This window comes from Rousettus aegyptiacus, unplaced genomic scaffold, assembly GCF_014176215.1.
Source record: "Rousettus aegyptiacus isolate mRouAeg1 unplaced genomic scaffold, mRouAeg1.p scaffold_m13_p_14, whole genome shotgun sequence".
Lineage (NCBI taxonomy): Eukaryota > Metazoa > Chordata > Mammalia > Chiroptera > Pteropodidae > Rousettus > Rousettus aegyptiacus.
The window spans coordinates 37,987,052-37,999,056 of NW_023416289.1; the positions used below are offsets into that span (position 1 = coordinate 37,987,052).

General features: G+C 36.6%; 1 protein-coding gene across 11 annotated transcripts in view; it reads right to left on the bottom strand.

The window, feature by feature from the left end:
- Positions 1-12,005, bottom strand: part of ZNF420 (zinc finger protein 420) — a 46,567-nt gene that overhangs the window by 10,045 nt on the left and 24,517 nt on the right. The window lies entirely within an intron of this gene.

A 12,005-nucleotide genomic window follows, 5' to 3' on the forward strand; every position in this document is an offset into this window, starting at 1 on the left:
GTCTATCACCACACCCCAAAACTCACTCAAAATAGATTAAGGATCTGAATATAAGACCTGAAACAATAAAATGCATAGAGAAAGCATAAGAATTAAACCTAAGAACCTTGGACTTAAAGAGGATTTTATGAAATTGACCCCAAAATCAAGGGAAGTAAAAGCTAAAATAAATGAACAGGACTACATCAAACTAAAAAACTTCTGGCCAGCAAAAGAAACCATCAACAAGGTAAAGAGAACCATCCAAATAAGAAAATATATTTGCAAGCAATGCCTCTGATAAAGGCCGAATATCCAAAATATACAAACCACTCATATGACTCAATAACAACAAAAAGCAAACAATACAATCAAAAAATGGGCAGAGGACCTGAACAGAGACTTTTTCCTAGAGGACATACAAATGGCCAATAAATATATAAAAGATGCTCAATATCACTAGCTATTAGGGAAATGCAGATCAAAGCCATAAAGAAATACCATCTCACACCTGTTAGAATAGCTATAATCAACAGGACAAGTAAAAACAAATGTTGGAGAGGATGTGGAGAAATAGGGATCCTCAAACACTGCTGGTGGGACTGCAAATTGGTACAGCCCCTACGGAAAACACTATGGAGGTTCCTCAAAAAACTTAGAATTGATCTTCCATATGATCCATCAATCCCTCTACTGGGTATTTCTCCCAAAGACTTGAAAACCCATATCCAAAAAGATATTTGGACACCAAAGTTCATAGCAGCATTACTCACAGTGGCCAGGACATGGAAGCAACCGAAGTGTCCTACAATAGGTGATTGGATAAAGAAGCTGTGGTATACATATACAATGGAATATTACTCAGTCATAAGAAGAGATGAAATACTGCCATTTGCGACAACATGGATGGACCTTGAGATAATCATGCTAAGTGAAATAAGCAAAACAGAAAAAGTAAAAAATTATATGATATTATTTATATGTGGGATATAAACCTGAAAGCAACAATTGAACAGGAGAAAGAGAAACTAATGGACATGGACAAAAGACTAGTGGTTAGCAGAGGGGAGTGTATGAGGGGAAGTAAATCTGGTAGAAGGGGTCAAATATGTGGTGAGAGAAAGAAATCTAACTATGGGAGGTGAAGACAAAGTATAAATATATAAGTATATATGTCTTACTGTTAAAATGTACAGCTGAAACTTATCGGATTTTGTTAACCAATGTTGCCATTAAATGAATGAATGAATGAATGAATGAATGAAATGAAAAGAATTAAACACCTAGGAATAGACTTTAACTAAGTATGTGAAGGACTGGTACATTCAATGGTACAAGATATTATCGAAAGACACTGAAGAAAAGCAACCGACCAAAATAACAAGATATTTCATGTTTATGGATTGGAAGACTCAATATTATTAAAATGCCCATATTAACTAAAGTAATACAGATTTAATTAAGACAATGCCAATGACATTTTTCACAGAAATGGAACAAAAATTCCTCTAATTTGTATGGAATCACAAAACATCCCAAACAGTCAGAGCAATCCTGAAATAAAAAAATAAAGCTGGAAGTTTCACTGATTTCAAACTACACTATAAAACTACAGTAATTGAAACAGTAAAGTATTGGCAGAAAAAGAGACTACAGACTAGTGGAAGAGAACTGAGAGCTGAGAAATAAACCCATTCAAATACGGGCAACTAATTTTAGAGCAAGGAGCCAAAAATGTATAATGAACAAAGGAAAGTCTTTTCAGGAAATGGCATTAGGGAAGCTGGAAAATCACATGCAAAAGAATGAAACTACACTGCTATCTGACACTATCCACAAAAATTAACCCAAAATGGGTTGAAGATTTGAATATAAGACTGAATAATAAAATACATAGAACACAGAAGCACTAAACTAATTAATTTTGGTCTCAGAGGGATTTCTATGATGTTTACCCCAAATCAAGACAAGAAATGAATGAATAAAAAAATAAACAAATAGGACTATAGCTAATGAAAAAGATTCTAAACAGAAAAAGAAACCATCAAACAAAACAAAAAACCCAACCAAATGGGAGAAGATAGTTGCAACGATATTGCCGATAAGGGGCTAATAGCCGCAATCTATAAAGAACTCATAAAACTCAACAACAACGAAGAAAACAATCCAATTAAAAAATGGGCAGAACACTTCTTGGACATGAACACTTTTCCCAAGAAGACATATAAATGACTAACAGATATATAAGATGCTCAACATCACTAATTATAAAGAAAAAGCAAATTAAAACCACAATGAGATATTCCACATTTGACAGAATGGCCATTATCAATAAGACAAGAAATAGCAAGTATTGGAGAAGATATGGAAAAAAAGGAAGCCATTGCACACTGCTGGTGAGAATGTAAATTGGTGCAGGCACTATGGAAAACAGTATGGTGATTCATTCAAAAATTAAGAATAGAGCTACCATATGACCCAGCAATTCCTCTTCTAGATATTCACCCCCCAAATTTGTGAACACTGATTTGTAAAGATATATGTGTCCTTATTTTCATGGTAGCATTATTTACAACAGCCAAGATATTAAAAAAATCCAAAGTGTCTTTTGATGGATGAATGGATAAAGATGTAGTACATATATACAATGGAATATTACTCAGCCATAAAAAGATGAAATACTGCCATTTGAGACAACATGGGTGAATCTTGAGAATATTAGGCTAAGTGAAATAAGTCAGATAGAAAAAGACAAGAACTGTCTGATTTCACTCATGTATGATACAAAACAAAAAGCAACAAACAAAATGGAAAACTCATAGACAACAGATTGGTGTCTAGCAAGGGGAAGGTGGGTGGTTGTAGGATAAAGAATATAGAAGTGGTCAAACAGATATATGGGGACTGAAGAAGACTTAATTTCAGTTCATTAGCACACAACAGAGTATACAGATGTCATATTATAAAATTGTAAATGTAGGGACTTCTGGTCAAGATGGCAGAATACTTGCCCCTCCGATGACTACTTCAAAATTACAACTAAATTATAGAACAACCGTCATTGAGAACCACCTGAAGACTAGTTGAGCAGAATTCCTATAACTAAGGATGTCAAAAAGAAGCCATGTGGGGACTGGTAAGAGGGGTGGAGATATAGGAAATTCAAGTCTCAAACTCGTGGTGTGGCGATTAAGAATCAGGAGGGTTCTCTTGGCTGCAGAGGTCCACCCTGAGGAGCAAGCCAGTCCCACACCTATACATGGCTCCCCAGGTTAGGGCACCAATGCCAGAAAGAGGAGTCCTCATAACACTTGGCTGTGAAAAAAGCATGGACTATGTCAGAGAAGACTGAAGACTGAGGAAGAACAAGGCACAAGCCTTAAAGAAACCATACACAGGCTTATTTGCTCACAAACTTACTAGCTCTAAGCTCAAGCACAGGGAGAAGCTAAAAAGTGCTAGGGACAAACAGGAAGTATCAAAATTGACTAACTTCTACACGAGGGCTACAGGGACAGAAGGAAGGGCAACTTTCGGGAGAAATGCACTGGCAGAGACCACTGTACCTTGTTGATCTGACCCCCACCAGCCAGATAAGCACAGGCAGCTAGGAGCCAAATCTATGCTTTACATTAACCTGCCTAATACCATTTGCCCCACCTTGGTGATTCCCTGAGGCCCTGCTGCGCCCAACTCTCTTCTTAGCCTGAGCCTCTCCAAGTGTCTCCTCCACATAAGCAGCCTACCTCGACTAGTGCTGCAGACATTCCCAAAATCCCTCAAAGGTCCTCAAACCCCAAATAAGCAGTGGCCAACTTCAGCATGCCTTGGAGCTCTTGCTAAGCAGCCACAGGCCAAGTGGCAGCTGGTTTCAACTTGCATTATAACTTCCATCATGTGGCCCCAGGCCTGCCATAAGCAGTGGCCAATCCTGGTCTAGAACACAGTTTCAAATAAGCAGGCACAAACCAGGCACAAGTGGTGACTGCCCTTGGTTCACTAAGTAGCACCTCCCAAACACCTGCAAGCCCAGCAAAAGTGGCAACCAACTGCAGATCACTTTATAATTTCTGACAAGCAGCAACTGATCTTGGCCTGCACAGGAGACCTTCTCAGGAGGCTCCAGAAGCAACACACATGGAGGCCTGTTTCAGATCACACAATTGCCCCATATAACCAATTCTACAAATGACACACAAAAAAGATGGAGTTGGCTGTCAAGAGAGTCCCAGTAAAACGAATGCTACTATGTAGGGTCAGCCCCTACACAACAGCTGGTGTGCTGTAGTCACAACCAGCCCTCACAGCCACAGAGCCTGAGGGTCAACCTCACCCACTGATATGCCAACAGAAATCAAGGTTCAGCTGAAACAGGAAGGCACACACAATCCACACAAGGGACACCCCTGGAAGAACTGGCTCTGGTGACAACGGAGACTGCACCACTGTCAAGAAGAGGACACATAGTAGATCCACCTAATACAGAGAAATAAACATAGAGTGTCAGCCAAAATGTAAAGACAAAGAAACATGTCCCAAATAAGAACAGGACAAAACTCCAGACAGAACAAAACAAAATGGAGGCAAGTAATCTATCAGATACATTGTTCAAAACACTGGTTATAAGTATGCATAATGAATTTAGGGGAAGAATAGATGAACTCGGGGACTTCAACAAAAGAAAACATGAAAAAACAAACACAAACGATAAAAAAAGAACCAATCTGAAATGGAGAACACAGTAACAAATGAAATATACATTAGATGGAATTAACAGCAGAATAGATGAAGCAGAGAATCAAATCAGCGATCTGGAAGATAAGGTATCAGAAAACACCACATCAGAACAGCAAAAAGAAAAAAGAACTTAAAAAATGAGAAGAGTTAAAGGGATCTCTGGTAAAAAATCAAGCAGATCAATAACATGGGGGCACTACAAGAAGAAGATAGAATAGGATTGAGCACCTATTTGAAGGAATAATGAGTGAAAACTTCCTTAACTTGGCGAAGGAAATAGAAATACAAGTCCAGGAAGCACAGTGTCCAAAACAAGATGAACTCAAAGAGACATCATAATTAAAATATTGAAGGTTAACGACAAAGAGAGAATGTTAAAAGTAGCAAGAGAAAAGCAGTTTGTCACATAGAAAGAAGCTCCCATAAGACTGTCAGTCAATTTCTCAGCAGAAACTTTGCAGACCAGAAGAGAATGGCACAAAATATTCAAAGTGATGAAAATCAATGATCTACAACCAAGATTAATCTACCCACCAAGGCTATTATTTAGAACAGAAGGAGAGACAGAGTACTGCAGACAAGAAAAGGTTAAGGGAGTTCATCACCACTTAACAGGTATTACAAGAAATGTTCAAGGGACTTATTTAAACAGAAAAGATAAAAAATATGAATGAGAAAATATAGGAAAGAAAAAAATTTTCACTAAGATAAACAGTAAAAGCAGTGGATCAGCCAACTGTAAAGTTAGTACAAAGCTTGAGACAAAAATAGAAAAATGTGTAACTACAACAATTAAGCGATACACACAAAAACAAACAAAAGAAGCAAAAAAAAACTGAGGAAGCATTAGTAAAAACTGTAGTGATTATGAAATATGTTCAAACTTAAGTGACCATCACCTCAAAAGAGATTGCTATAAACATAGCTTGGTAACTACAAACCAAATCTTTATAAGACATATACAAAAAATAAAGAGAAAAGAATCCAAACATAACACTATAGAAAGCCATCAACATATAAGATAACAGAGTGAGAGAATAAGAAACAGAGAAGTACAAAAACAATCAAAATACATTTTTAAAATGGCAATAACTACAAACCTTCAATAATTATTTTAAATGTAAATGGACTAAATGCTCAAGACAAAAGATAGGGTGGCTGAATGGATTTTTAAAAAACGCCCGTACATATGCTGCCTACAAAAGACCAAATTCGTACTGAAAGACACAAAGAATGAAAGTCAAGGGATGGAAAAGATATTTCATGCAAATGGTAATGAACAAAAGCTGGGGTAGACATACTTATATCAGACAAAATAAACTTTTAAAAAAGGCTGTAAAAAAAAACCAAATAACATTTCATAATGATAAAGGGATCAATCTAAGATGATATAACCCTTGTAAACATCTATTCACCAAACATAAGAGCATTTAAATACATAACGAAAACATTAATGAGAGATTGACAGTAACACTAGGGGACTTTAACACCCAATTGACATCAATAGATAGATCATCCAGACAAAAAATCCACAAAGAAACATTAGACAAGATGGATTTAACTGATATTTTTAGAACATTTCACCTTAAGGCAGCAGAATAGACATTCTTTTCAAGCGTACATGGAACATTTTCCAGGATAGATCGTATGTTAAGCCACAATACAATTCCAATAAATTTAAGAAGACTGAAATCACATTGTGCATATTCTCTAAACATAATGGTATAAAACAAGAAATTACAAAAATAAAACTGAAAAACACAAACATAGGGAGGCTAAATGCTACTAAAGTGAATTGGTTAATAAGAAGATCAAGGAAGAAGTCCACAGATACTTTGAGACAAATGAAAATGAAAACACAACAAAACAAAAATCTATGGGACACAGCCAAAGCAGTTATAAGAGGCAAATTTATAGCAATATGGGTATACCTCAAGAAACAAGAAAAATCTTAAACGATCTAACATAACATCTAAAGGAACTAGAAAAATAAGAATAAACAAAGCCCAAAGTGAATAGAAGAAGGAATAAAGATCAATCAGAGTAGAAATAAACAAAATAGGAAATAGAGTCTAAAATAACAATAGAGAAGTTCAACAAAACAAAGCTGGTTCTATGATAAACAAAATTTATAAACCTTTAGCCAAATTCATCAAAAAAAAAAAAGCAGACCCAAATAAAGTTAGAAATTAAAGAGATGTGACAACTGACACCACAGAAATACAAAGGATTATAAGGAAATACGACAATTATATGCCAACAAATTGAAAAACCTGGAAGAAATGGATACATTCCTAGAAACATATAACCTTCCAAAGCTGAATCAGGAAAAAAGAAATCTGAATAGACAGAAAACTACTAATGAATTGAATCAATAATCAAAATACTTCCAACAAACAAAAGCCCTGTACCAGATGGCTTCACAGGTGACTTTTACCAAACATTCAAAGAATTAACACCTATTCTTCTCAAACTATTCCAAAAAGTTGAAAAGAATACAAGCCTCCCAAGCTCATTTTACAAGGCCACCATTACCCTGATTCTAAAACTAGAAAAAGGCATTACAAAAAATAAAATAAAATTATAGGCTATTGTCCCTAATGAACATAGTCACAAAAATCCTCAACAAAATATTAGCAAATCAAATTCAGCAATACATTAAAAGATCATACACAATAATCAAGAGGGATTTATTCCTGGGATGAAAGGTTAGTTCAATATTTACAAATCAATTAACATGATACACCACCTAAGCAAAATGAAGAATAAAAATCACATAATCATATCAATAGATGCTGAAAAATCATGTGATAAAATTGAGCATCCATTTATAATAAAAACTCTCAGCAAAGTGGGAATAGAGGAAACATACCTCAACATAATAAAGGCCATTTATGACTACTCACAGCTCACATCAATGGTGAAAGCTAAAAGCATTTTCCTTAAGATCAGGAACAAGCTAAGGATTCCACTTTCACCATATTTATTCAACATAGTATTGGAAGTCCTAGCCACAGCAATCAGACGAGAAAAAGAAACATAAGGCATCCGAACTGGAAAGAGTAAAACTCATTATTTGCAAACGACATGATACTAGACACATAAAGAACTCTAAAGAGTCTGCCAAAAAACTATGAGAACTGATAAATGATTTCAGTAAAGTAGTAGGATAGAAAATTATACAGAAATCAGTTGCATTTTTATAAACCAATATAAATTATCAGAAAGTGAAATAAAACAATCCAGAGGCTGGACACCCTCAACTGAAGGGAGCTAGGAGAGGAGATGGTCTGGCTGTGGGTGGGAGAAGATTTTTTACATTTAATCTTTGGGGTGAAATTCCGACTTTCTGGAACAAGGTTTTCCTTATGATTATAGCCCTGCTGATTGTTCTGTTTCTAGATGCTGTGAGAGGAGGAAATATTCCTCTACTTCTGCCATTTAAAAGAACTCACCCAGGTACATGTGGAGAAAAAAATTGCGTAGATAATAGAGGCTCTGTTCATCCCTCTAGAGACCGAATCAAAGTTGTGATGCAAATAAGGAGCAAACAGCAAGGAAAACAGCCTGGGATAGAGAGGAACAAGCCATACAACTAGGGAGAAATCCAAGAAATCACCCTGCAATGGCAGAAGGTAAGACTGGGTGAGGACACGGGATTGCTCTGTCTTGAGTGGCTGAGTGGGACAGAGGCTGCGGTAGTGGCAGCTGCAGACACCTCTTAAAGGGGCTGCGTCTGTGAGCGAACTTACACGGTGACGGACCTGCTCGCTCTGAGCACCAGTTCGGCTGTGCAGAGGGAACCAGGGACTTATAGGGAGACACTGAATTGTTGGAGTGAAGACCAGAGGCTAGGGTCTCTCCCAGACAGAAGTGCCTATGATATCCCTTGTTCCCTGTTAAACCCTCCTTAGTCCCAGTGCGCAGACACAGTACTGCCATAGCCAAGACTTCATCAAACTGAATAATAGAGGTCACTCCATCCAGAGGATTCCCTGAAACTCCGCCTCCCCCAACTTGCAGCTCCACCCAAGCCACATCCAGGTCTGTTCTCCCTTAGTCAGGTGCCCCTTGCTGAGCAGCACCTAGACTCACACTGGTGACAGCTGGCCTCAGTTTCTGGTGTGGCCTTTTGAGGCAACTATAAGCACAGCATCTGTGGATTGCTTGCTGAATCAACAGGTGGCCCTGGAGGGGCACAAGCTGGGGCTAAACTTGGCCTGCAGCTGAACTCCTCTTAGGACTGTGCCACTGGACACCTACTTCACATAGTCATACTAATTAGACCAGGAGACTTAAGGGCTTTGTTTCGTACATAGAAACATAGAAAGGCAGCCAAAATGAGAAGACAAAGCAGCAGAAACCATATGAGAAAACAGAACAGATATCTAGGAATAATGGAGTTAAGGAATCTAACAGATGCAGAGTTTAAAACACTGGTTATAAAGATGCTCGATGAACTTAGGGGAAGAGTAGATGGACTCAATGAGAACCTTAACAGAGAGATAAAAAAAATAAGAATGGAAATGGAAATTATAAAAGGAACCAGTCAGAAATGAAGAACACATTACCTGAAATGAAGAGTATATTAGACAGAAAAAAAGAGTGGATAAAGAAGATTGAACCACCAATTCAGAAGATGGGGAAGCCGAGCAAGCTCAATCAGAATGGCAAGAAAAAAAAAGCCAAGGCTATAATAATTTAAAGAGCCTATGGGACACTATTAAATGTAAAAATATTTGCATATTTGAAGGAAAACAAAACGTTGAAGAGCTTTTGCAGAAATAATGATGGAAAACTTCCCTCACCTGGTGAAGGAAATATACATACAACCCCAGGAAGCTCAGAGAGTCCCCCAAACCGGGGAACCCAAAGAAGCCCACACCGAGACACATTGTAATTAAAATGTCAAAGGTTAAATACAAAGAGAGAATTTTAAAAGCAGCAGAGAAAAGCAGTTAATTACCTATAAGGGAGCACCCATAAGACTGGCACAAAACATTCGAAAGGATGAAGACCTAGGATCTACAATGAAGGATACTTTATCTAGCAAAGCTATCATTTAGAGTTGAAGGACAGATAAAGAGCTTCCCAGACAAAAATAAGCTAAAGGAATTTATCAACACCAAGCCAGTATTACAGGAAATGTTGGAGGGACTTCTTTAAGAAGAACATGTATCAAAAACATGAATAAAAAATGGTAATAACTACATTCCTATCAACAAGTACCTCAAATAGAAAAGAATAAAGTGCTCCAACCAAAAGATAGAGTGGCTGAATGGATAAGAAAACAAGACCCCTACATACGCTGCCTACAAGAGACTCACTTTAGATTAAAAGACACAAATAAACTAAAAGGAAGGGGATGGAGAAAGATATTGCCTTGACGGACGTAGAGGGTATTGCACTGAAGGAAATATGAAGGATAAAGACAAATATCACATGATTTCATGTACATGTGGAATCTAAAGAACAAATAAACAACAACAAAAGCAGTAATAAACTCATAGATACAGAGAACATTTTGAGGGCTACTAGATGGGAGGGCGGTTGGAGGTGAGGAGAAAAAAGCAAAGAGATTAAGAGATAAAAATGGATAGTTGCAGAATAGACATGGAGATGTAGAGTGTAGCAGGGGGAAGATGATTAATAATGTTGTAAAAATACGTAAAGGGGAAGAGGGGTACTAGATTTAGTGGGGTGACTGCTCTACAAGTTATGTGGATCTCTGATTACTAGTTGTACAACTGAAACTGGTATATTATTGTATGCCAACTATAATTGAAAAAAACTCACTGAATTGTACAATGTAAATATGAGCAACTAATTGTCTATCATATTTCAATAAAGCCAGGAAAAAATTTTAAAAAAGGAGCTCACCCAGCAGACCTGATGCTCATGAACATACACAGATGAAACTTTTTAGGTCACAGAGAAAGAAATCTTTACATTTCTGGATTTTCATTATATTTTTTTGGCTGATGTTAAGACATCTGGTTACCCTATTGCTCAGCTGGCACAAGAACTGTCAAACAAACAAAAAAAAGGAGTACCTAGGAATAAATTTTTCCAAGGAAGTAAAAGACCTGTGTAGTTGGGAAATTATAAGATACTGAAGAAAAAAATAAAAAAATGGAAGCATATATCATGGTCATGGATAGGAAGAATTAAAATCATTCAAATATCTATACTACTCAAAGCAATCTACAGATTTGATGCAATCCCTATCAAAATACCAATAGCATTTTAGAGAACTATAACAAATAATCCTAAAATTTATATAGAATCACAAAAGGCCTCAAATCCCAGAACAATATCAAGAATGAACAAAACAGGAAGTAGCACACTACCTGATATGAAATTATACTACAAGGATTTACTAATCAAAACAGCATGGTACTGGCATAAAAACATATAAATAGATGAATGGAACAGAATAGTGAACCTGGAAATAAACCCATGTCTATATGGTCAATTAATCTCTGACAAAGGAGGCAATATTCAATGGGTAAAGACGGTCTCTTTAATAAATGGTGTTGGGAAAATGACAGATATGAACATCAAACTAAAAAGTTTTTACACAGCAAAAGAAATCATCAACAAAACAAAAAAATCAACCTGTTGAATGGGAGAAGTTATTCTTCAGTGATATACCCAATAAGGGGTTAATATCCAAACTATATAAGGAAATCATAAAACTTAACCTCAAACAATTTGATTAAAAATTGGGAAGAGGACCTGAATAGGCATTTCTCCAAAGAGCACATAAAGATGACCAACAGACATATGAAAAGATCCTCAAAAACACTAATCATCAGGGAAATGCAAAATAAAACGAGATATGACCTCACACCTGTCTGAATGGCTATCATCAAGAAATCTAAAAACAAGTGTTAGCAATGATGTGAAGAAAAGGGAAATCTTGCGCACTGTTGGTATTGCAAATATAGGCAGTCACTAGGGAAAACAGTATGGAGGTTTCTCAAAAAAATAAAACTAGAACTATCATATGACCCAGCAATTCCACTCCTGGGTATTTTTCTGAAGAAAAAGAAAAGAAAAGAAATCTAACACGAATTCAAGAAGATATGTGTATCCCTATATTCACTGCAGCATTATTCACTATAGTAAATAGACAAGGTGTAGAAGTAACCTATGTGTTCATCAGTAGATGACTGGATAAAGAAAGGTGTGGTACCTATATACAATGGAATATTACTCAGCCATAATGAAGAATGAAATCTCACCATTTGCAACAACATAGACTTATTTTCACTTATGCTAAGTGA